Raw genomic sequence first — 9,613 nt, 5'->3', positions numbered from 1 at the left:
ACACACACACACACACACACACACACACATACACACACACGCATGCACGCATGTACGCACACACATACTCTCACACATGCACACGCATTCTCTCTCTCTCTCTCTCTCTCTCTCTCTCTCTCTCTCTCTCTCTCTCTCTCTCTCTCTCTCTCTCTCTCTCTCTCAATATTTACGCCGACAGTACGGTAGTAATATTGCCATTATTAAATTCGATGAGAGAGAGAGAGAGAGAGAGAGAGAGAGAGAGAGAGAGAGAGAGAGAGAGAGAGAGAGAGAGAGAGAGAGAGAGAGAGAGAGAGAGAGAGAGAGAGAGAGAGAGAGAGAGAGAGAGAGAGAGAGAGAGAGAGAGAGACCCCTCAAATCATATTCACGCAAAGGCTATCATTCTGACACTTGTACACGAAATGTGACGACACTCTCACATGAAAATAAAAGAAAAATCTTGAGACTGACGATGAAAAAGGAGAGAAAATCAGACAGATGAGGAGTAAAACAGTCCTGGTTACATTAGGCTAGATCACGTAAGGTAAGGTAGGTAAGGCAACGTAAATTAAGGTAGGTTATGTTGCTAGGAAAGATAAGTTTAAAATAATATAAGGTACGGTATGAAATGTAAGGTACACTAGGTTATGTTTTGCTATCTTTTAAAGGCAACAACAAACATAAAGCTGCACAGACAGACGAGGAATGGCGAGATGACTGAAGATGTGAATCAAGATGTGTTAGTGTGGTAGGTTGAAAGGGAGAAGCCAGACGCAACTCAGGAAACAACGCGGCCAGTGCTAGGTGACGAGACGCTAGCGGGGAAACACGGCACCTGAATTAAACTTGCACCTGGATTCAACGTCTCCCTCATGCAACATTACGCTCACTCACGCATGACCTGACAGTGATGCATCATGTAGAGAGAGAGTCAGGAGAGGAATTCAAGTACGAGGTCTAATGATATTCAAGTGAAGTCAATCCTGCTTGTAATCCTCTCATGCACCACCCTCTCCTAATCTTCCTTTCCTCTCACTTCCACACACCACTCCTCTCTCTCTCTCTCTCTCTCTCTCTCTCTCTCTCTCTCTCTCTCTCTCTCTCTCTCTCTCTCTCTCTCTCTCTCTCTCTCTCTCTCTCTCTCTCTCGCTTTCTCTCTCTCTTTCGCCGGATGAATATTCAGTACATACTTTTTTCTCATCAGCCAGAAGGACTCTCCAAGCGACAAGGACCTGTGAATAGTCTATCAACTTCTCATGTCGCTCAACTTACACACAAATTAAATGATATGATTTACTGTTTGACTCTGAATGTCCAAACCTCTCACCTAATGCACGAGAGTTATTGTAGTCTTCCGTGGCTGATCTTATGCCTAAGGGGATGAATTAATGTGGTCAGCAATATATCGAAAATAAAAACGCTGCATCTTTGAAATATTGTGGTATTAATAGTCTTCTGAAGAGTTTATATAAAAATCCATGGCAGATCTCAAAAGCATGGACGTAAATTGGTATAGAATCTTGACAGAAAATTTATTAAAAATCTCCCAAAAGCAGAAGCACCGTCTAAAAAAGATAAAAAAAAAAAAACAAGAAAGGAAAACACTCCCCCATTCTCTTCTTCAAAGAGCAGAACATACCCAGACTAAAATGCACAAAAGCTTTGGACTTGCAGAGGCAGAAACAAATCTTGCCAAACTTTTATCCCACATCCCCTCGCTTAATCTCTGACGCTCCACCACCCTCCTTATCTGCATAAACTCCCTGATTCATTCATTAACTACCACCCTTGTAGAGCAGTGCGCGTAATTCCTCCTTCCCTATCTACCATTACCCTCTATCGACGGCTGGACCACGTAAATCCCTCGGGAAAAGTAAGAAGCCCCCGGAAAGCAGGACTATTTCCCACACTCTCCTTATCTCCATGAACTCCCCGATTCACTCATTAACCACCACCCTTCAGTAGCTTCCCGCGTAATTTCTCCTCCCCTCTCTAACAGTCCCTTCCACATTCTGTCTAGACCACATTAGTCCCTCGAAAAAGCGAAAGAACAGCGTAGGAAAAGCACTCCCCACACTTTTCTTATCAACATAAACTCTCTAATAGTCTTATTTTATTTCCCCTTCCGAGTCTATCACTATTTTTTCCCCACGAAGTCCATCTAAGTCCTTTGAAAAGAAAAAAAAATGTAAAGAAAAGCAAGGAAACCAGTACAAAATCCGCCCTGCCGCCTCCACCGCCCCTCAGCCGCAGAAGATCTGACAACATGGATGAGCTGATGCTTGTATGCGTGGCGGTGTGAGCGAGCCTTGAGCACACGCGGCTTTTATCCCAGCTGTTAGGTACACATGTGCGTTTCAGTCTTTGCCAGGTGGGACGGAAGCAGGAGAAAGGCTTAGTGCGATAGGGGTGGGGAGGGCGGTAACTGTGGTGGGTGAGGCTGTGATGGTTCTGGGTGAAGCGATGACTGCAGTGGATGGTGGTGGTGGTGGTAGGTGGTAATGGTGGTGGGAGAGGCGGTGACGGTGGTGGGAAGGGTGGTAAAGCGGTGGGTGAGGTGGTAACGGTGACGAAAGAGACGGTGATGGCGGCAGAAGAGGTGGTGGAACAGATCGCAGCGGTGCTATGTGAGGTGGTGATGGTGGTGGAACAGACCGCAGCGGTGTGGTGGTGATGGTGGTGGAAAATGTGGTGATGAAGTAGTGATGGCGATGGTGGGAAAGGTGGTGATGAATTACGTACCTTTAAATTCCTCCCATGTAAATTTCCCTACGTAAATTCCAACCACATAAAAAAATAATCACAAATAATCTCTTTTTGTTCCATCGACAATTTAGGTTAGGTTAGAATTTACTTAAGTCGAATTTACAGAAGACCAGTTTAAATCTCTCTCTCTCTCTCTCTCTCTCTCTCTCTCTCTCTCTCTCTCTCTCTCTCTCTCTCTCTCTCTCTCTCTCTCTCTCTCTCTCTCTGTGTGTGTGTGTGTGTGTGTGTGTGTGTGTGTGACGTGCTCAAGTTTGTTCTGCTCTCATCGCGTCCACCACTTCATAGGAAATTGATGGTCTCAGGGGAGGAGGGCGAGTCGAGAGCCGAACTGTGGGGAAAAAGGCGACAGCAAAAAGACCAAGTAATGGGAAAAACGCAGTGTGTGCTTTTGTAATCACGTGGCCGAGGGGCAGAAAGACAGGACGGTGACCTGACATTGGCGGCTAGATAAGTCAACACTCTTTCACCTTATGTTTGTTACCTGAGGCACCTGTGGGCGTCTCATTAATTTCACTTTCTCAGCTTTGCCATGTCGAGCATTATGTATTTCGTTCTAAAAAGGTGTCTGATTCAGTTTCAATCCTTCCTTCTACGATTTTTTGGTCGATATTCTCCCTCACCTGATGTTAGTTACCAGAGTTATTTGAGTTACCTACCGTGTTTCGCTTAGTGTCTTAGTTTTTTCCTTTACATGTTTTATGCATTTCGTCTTGAATGAGTGTGGTTTACTTTTACTCTGCCCAAAGTTATATAGTCACCATTCTCCTTCACCTAGTGTTAGTTACCTGAGTTACTTGATCGTGTTCCCTTCATCTCACATTCTTAGTTTTGCCCTTTGGACTTTCATCCATTTCGATCTTAATTAAAGATAGTCTGATTCAGTTTCATTCATTCATTATTCCCCTTAACTGTTGAAATCCAGCACGCTTTCGTTCGTTCACCACATGCATCATATTGAAGCTCAACGTGTAAGTTTCATTAGTTTCTCTCTTGATTAATGGTACCCTGAAATGGTTTTAATCTATTTTTCGTTATTTAAACTCTGATACCCTTAAATATAAGAAACTTTTTTCATACATTCATGACATGCACTATATTAAAGCTTAACAATTATGTAAATGACAGAACAAATACTTGAGAAGCATTGATAACATAAAACGAACAGTTTTAATTACTTCTTGATGATAACCTCCAACTATCGTCCCACGCCTTTTCCTGCTCCTCTCCTCCCTCTCCCTCGTCCCCCATGCTATCCTCCCTCTCAGCCACCCACTCCCTCCTCACTTCCTTACCTACCTGCCTCCCACCTTTGAGCGCCTGTGCGAGCGCCGAGTGTTTCAACAGACCTCATTTGTAGCGCACCTGACTGACTTTAGCATTTAATTAAAGATAAACAGGTAGGCGGGCGCTCATTTTTTTCTTTCTCTACCTCTTCCCTTACGGCAAGTTCCTCCGTGTTGCGATATGCTGATGGTGTGTTGGCCTAGAAAATATTTAGACAGCATATTCCGTCCAGTTCGGGAGCCTTTTGTTGCTATTTGTGCATTACGTCTGTGTTCGTTGTAATATGAGCGTGTAACGTAAGGTAGCGAAAATCTCGTTTAACTTACGCACTGAAGGTTATTTGGTCTCTGCATTGAGGCTTCCTACACAGCGGAGAAAGAAAATGCACACGTTATTCGCGCCGGAGAAAAGAAGACTGAAAATTTGGAAACTGGGAATTTTGTCAGATACCTTGAAAATGGTTATGCAAAGTACGGCGAAAGGCAGAAATGGAAAGCCTCCGCATGGAAAAGAAAATAGTAGAAGGAAAGGAAAGGAAATAAAATAGAGCAAGGAATATAGGTGAAGGTAGTTAAAAGGAAGGGAGGGAGGAAACCGAATGAAAACGAACGGTAGATTCGCAATAGAGAAATGAAGGGTTGAGGAAATCGAGGGAGAAGGGAAGGGAATAACTTAAAAGGAAGGAAAAGCAAGGAATGCAGATATGAGAGAGAGAGAGAGAGAGAGAGAGAGAGAGAGAGAGAGAGAGAGAGAGAGAGAGAGAGAGAGAGAGAGAGAGAGAGAGAGAGAGAGAGAGAGAGAGAGAGAGAGAGAGAGAGAGAGAGAGAGAGAGAGAGAGAGAGAGAGAGAGAGAGAGAGAGAGAGAGAGAGAACCAAGGGGAGGGTGTCCATCTCATCGCTGCACCAAATATTTCCTCATGGGTGTTTCCGCGTGCAATCTTCAGTGATTTACGCACCTCGTAAATTCGTGCGGCGTTGGCTCTGCCCGCGTTAAGATCGAAGCCAATCCTAGGAAAGTTTGCGTCGCTACAGAAGTGAGGTTTGAATGTTACGCAACCTTGCCCTTCGGTTTCGGATGTTTTTGCTTTGCTTGGAGAAAGATCAGGGTATTGGAGTTTAGGTTTAGATTAGATTTAGTTTAGGTTAGATTGAGTTATGTTAAGATAAGTTGAGATAAGGTTTGTCTGAATTTTACAGGAAGGTTAGAGTAGTGGAAAAAGAATGGATGTTGTTGATATATTATTTAAGGATTAGGTTAGAGATGTAGTGGTGCTGGGATGTTAGTTAGTGTGGTAAAAGCTGGATTAGATTTGGATATTATATGTTAGGATACTGGAATAAAGTCAGCTGGTTACATATTGGAGGTTTGATGTTGAAGGGAGGCAAGGGTGTGGTTAGGATGTTGAAGGTAATGTGTTGGGGGAGTTTCAGTATAGGGTTAGAGTATAGTGGAACGAGGGAAGATGATGTAAAGTGCGATGAGAGAAATAATTAGGTAATGATGTTGAAAAATTAGGTGTTGAAGGAAGTTTGGGTGTTGAAGGTAAGGTTTAGACTAAGGTCCTGGTGTTTAAAGTAAAGTTTGGAGTGAAGTTGTGATGTTGAAGGTAAAATGTTGGAGGATGTTGAAACATTGGATGAATAACCTACTGGAGGAAGCTTAGCATGACGTAAACTACAATGCAGTATTTTGAAATGTTGAAATGTTGTTGATTTAGTTGCAAAGAGCGAGGCTACATCAGGGTGATGTAAGAGCTGCGGTTTGTATAAATCATAGTTCATCCAAAGCTCCGCATTCAATTTACAAATTAATTAATCTTTTATGATCCAAGTGAATAAGTCCGGTATATGAATTACAACAAAATGTGTCGAAATACACTTGTCAACAACCAAGATTTAAACATAGAAACATACAGGCACCCTCCCTCCCATGAGTTCCTGACGCTCTTCACACCCCTCTCCCTTCCTCTCGGTGTTGCTCCCGTGAAAGAATATAATTTGCTCAGAACTAAGAGGATACGATTCTAATGGATGCAACCGGCGGGAGATTTTACCCCTCAGAAAACTATCCTGCCCAGACACTTTCCTTGAAGGAGGAGGAGGAGGAAGACAAAGACGACGACAACGACGATGACAACGAAGACGATGACGACGAGGGAAGGGAAAAGTGAATAAGAAGAGGAAGAAAAGATGAAGGCTATAACAATAAGGTGTAAGAAGAACACTAAATAAGGAATATAGAAGAGAATAAGGAAAAAAAAAATCTTATATTCATTGACGTGGTACGAGATTTGAAAAAGAAAACAAAGCACCAGTGACATTACTAAACTGAATACATATATCCCAAAACCACACTCTGCATTCAAAAGGAGCCCCTCTGCTTAAAAATGCATCACTGAAGGCACAAAATAAGCAGCCACTTCACTAACATCCCAAAAAAAAAAGAGAAAAAATCACCAATACATTTTCAACACCCGGTAAAGCAAACTCACTCTATAAACCACTTTCTTATCTCATTCCCTAATATTCGCAAGTAACCCTGAGACTGAAAATATGGGAGAAACTTGACACTCATGAGTTATTTTCCCCTGATGCCATTGGTCTGGAGGCGCAGCTCACCATTTTCCTATCCTCAGTAAGATGGTTTCATAAATATTCAAATGAGCTGAGTATCAAGGTGGGCTTTGGAGGTGGGCCAGATTGGACAGGTTGGGAGATGACACTTGTGAGCTGTAGGAGGAGGGAAAGAGAGTGAGAGAGAGAGAGAGAGAGAGAGAGAGAGAGAGAGAGAGAGAGAGAGAGAGAGAGAGAGAGAGAGAGAGAGAGAGAGAGAGAGAGAGAGAGAGAGAGAGAGAGAGAGAGAGAGAGAGAGAGAGAGAGAGAGAGAGAGAGAGGGAAGATTGCAAGTAAGACTAGATTCAGAGCAGCATCACAGACATGATTAAAACACACACACACACACACACACACACACACACACACACACACACACACACACACACACACACACACACACACACACACACACACACACACACACACACACACACACACACACACACACACACACAATCAGGTGGGCCGCCAGAACTAATTAGTTTACCTGCCTCATAATTCTCGAGCTTGATTTGAGGATTTCTATGATATTACGTTTAGATACGATTCACTTTTTTGGCGTTATTTGTTTACAGTACAATTTCCTATCTCTCTCTCTCTCTCTCTCTCTCTCTCTCTCTCTCTCTCTCTCTCTCTCTCTCTCTCTCTCTCTCTCTCTCTCTCTCTCTCTCTCTCTCGTCCGCTTGTAGATAAACCCAAATCGAAACTTCAAAATATTGCCCAATCGAGTGCCACGTATTTGTTTTGGTTACGAAACTCGCAGACATATGGATGCATCAACAAAAATAAAATAGGAGTGAGTGAAATCGCAATTACAACGCCTCTCAGTCATCAACATGAAATCTCGTTGTGGAGCAATTCTTAGTAACAAAAGAGTCAACAGCTAATTAAGGTGATTATTCGTGGGAAGATTAAAAATGTTAAACACCTTTATCGTGTCTGGAAATAAACTGACTGTGTGGGATAAAAGTGAGGTAATCAGGGGTCACTTACGGATCAGTGCAAAATGGTTATAACTGCAAGGTGATGATGAAAATTGCTAACATTTCCAAACTTATGAACTTTACCGCTACACCAGCTACGTGCTCAGTAGGTTACACAAAAATGATTGAGTATTATTGTCATTATGCTGCAAACAGCTGAGATCATGTAGCACTACGGTAAAGTATGTTGCACTGTAATGGTTATGGATTAAGGTTAAGAGGACGCTAGGATACACAATAGAACACAAATGAGGAACGAATATCAGATCTGTTAACCATCACAAGACTGATATATTATAGACTTTAACCTGAAGTAACAGAAGGAGAATATCAATGCACACACAATACTCTGCGCCACAAAAACCCATTTAAACCCCACAAGCGAAAGTAGTACATGAGTTTAAACCTATTCGGATTTTCACTTCTTTCTGAGTGGAGCCGGATAAACTACTGAGGCAAAGCGGTTTCTACTTCACCATCGTCCCGCAACAGAGTCTCACCTGATGGAGTTAATCACCACACCTGCCAAATGAATATATGTGTAATCTGTTAGGGAGAGGAGCGACCAACACCGCTGAGTGACTGTGTTCCCTCCTCACCACCTAAACCAATCCACTTTGGGTCTCGCAGGCTTTTGCTTACTGATTAAAGTCTCTCTCTCTCTCTCTCTCTCTCTCTCTCTCTCTCTCTCTCTCTCTCTCTCTCTCTGGTATCCGTGCAATGTTCATATTCTCAAAACGTACTTGCTTTCTGCTCTCTTCCACCCTTCGATATATTCTAGTTCGTTAAGTCTCTCTCTCTCTCTCTCTCTCTCTCTCTCTCTCTCTCTCTCTCTCTCTCTCTCTCTCTCTCTCTCTCTCTCTCTCTCTCTCTCTCTCCCTCAAACTAGCTCGCTTTCTTCCCAGCTCTTCTCTTCTATTACGATCCATCATGTTTCCTTCCCCTCTTGTAACCACACTTTACCTTCCCTTCCACGACAGGAGGCGGATACACGTCACAGGAAGGCTGGTGACACCCAGGAGCGTGATGCCGATGTAAAAATAATTAGCTCCTATTAAGGTGTTTTTCTTTTTCTTTTTCTATATTATATTCTCTCCGGTTTATTTTCAGTTCACCTTCATCGATCGTGGTTCTTGTATGAGAGAGAGAGAGAGAGAGAGAGAGAGAGAGAGAGAGAGAGAGAGAGAGAGAGAGAGAGAGAGAGAGAGAGAGAGAGAGAGAGAGAGAGAGAGAGAGAGAGAGAGAGAGAGAGAGAGAGAGAGAGAGAGGAATACGGAAGCTCATTATGGAATAGAGAAAATAAAGGCTGGAATAAAAGAGAATATTATAAGGGAATGAGGCGATGGCGAGGGACGCGGGCTAAATGACGAAAAAAGAGATCGCAGACCCGATATCGTTCCCATAATCATTAAAGGGCAGAAGGAAAGAAAGTAATACCGCAGTGCCACCAGCCCTGCCTCCCCCTTGTCATCGAACCCAAAACACCAGGAAACATAAAGGAACTCAAAGGAAGAACTTTTTTTTTTTTTTTTTACCCCTATGACACTATTGGTAATAAAGGACCGTGCTCTCAAACTAGTGAAAGTTCTTGTGGTTTTCAAAGTGATTTCATGAGTCTGATGATGATTTAACAAAAATTCTGCAGCAGTGATCATTAACCCTTTGACTGCTATCTGGTATATCTTTCCTTGATTACTAATCATTCCGAGACATCTTTACTTGTGCTATAGCTCTACTTGTGCTACTTATAGCTCTTTACTTGTGCTCCAATTCTTAAACTGGGTAGAAATTGCAAAACTATTTCTTTTTATTCCCATTCTTTCTTTTAGATGCTTATAAAGATTCCATACATGACTTCTGGTGCTGTTAATTGTTTCGTATCGCAGTGAAAGGGTTTAAAATATCTTGAGACCCTAGCCAATCATTACAGTAAACCTTTGAAAAAAAGTTCCAATGAAAGCCAAAGTAACAGTCATTCCTTC

Source organism: Scylla paramamosain, chromosome 13 (assembly GCF_035594125.1).
Source record: "Scylla paramamosain isolate STU-SP2022 chromosome 13, ASM3559412v1, whole genome shotgun sequence".
NCBI lineage: Eukaryota > Metazoa > Arthropoda > Malacostraca > Decapoda > Portunidae > Scylla > Scylla paramamosain.
This window is presented reverse-complemented; position numbering follows the sequence as displayed.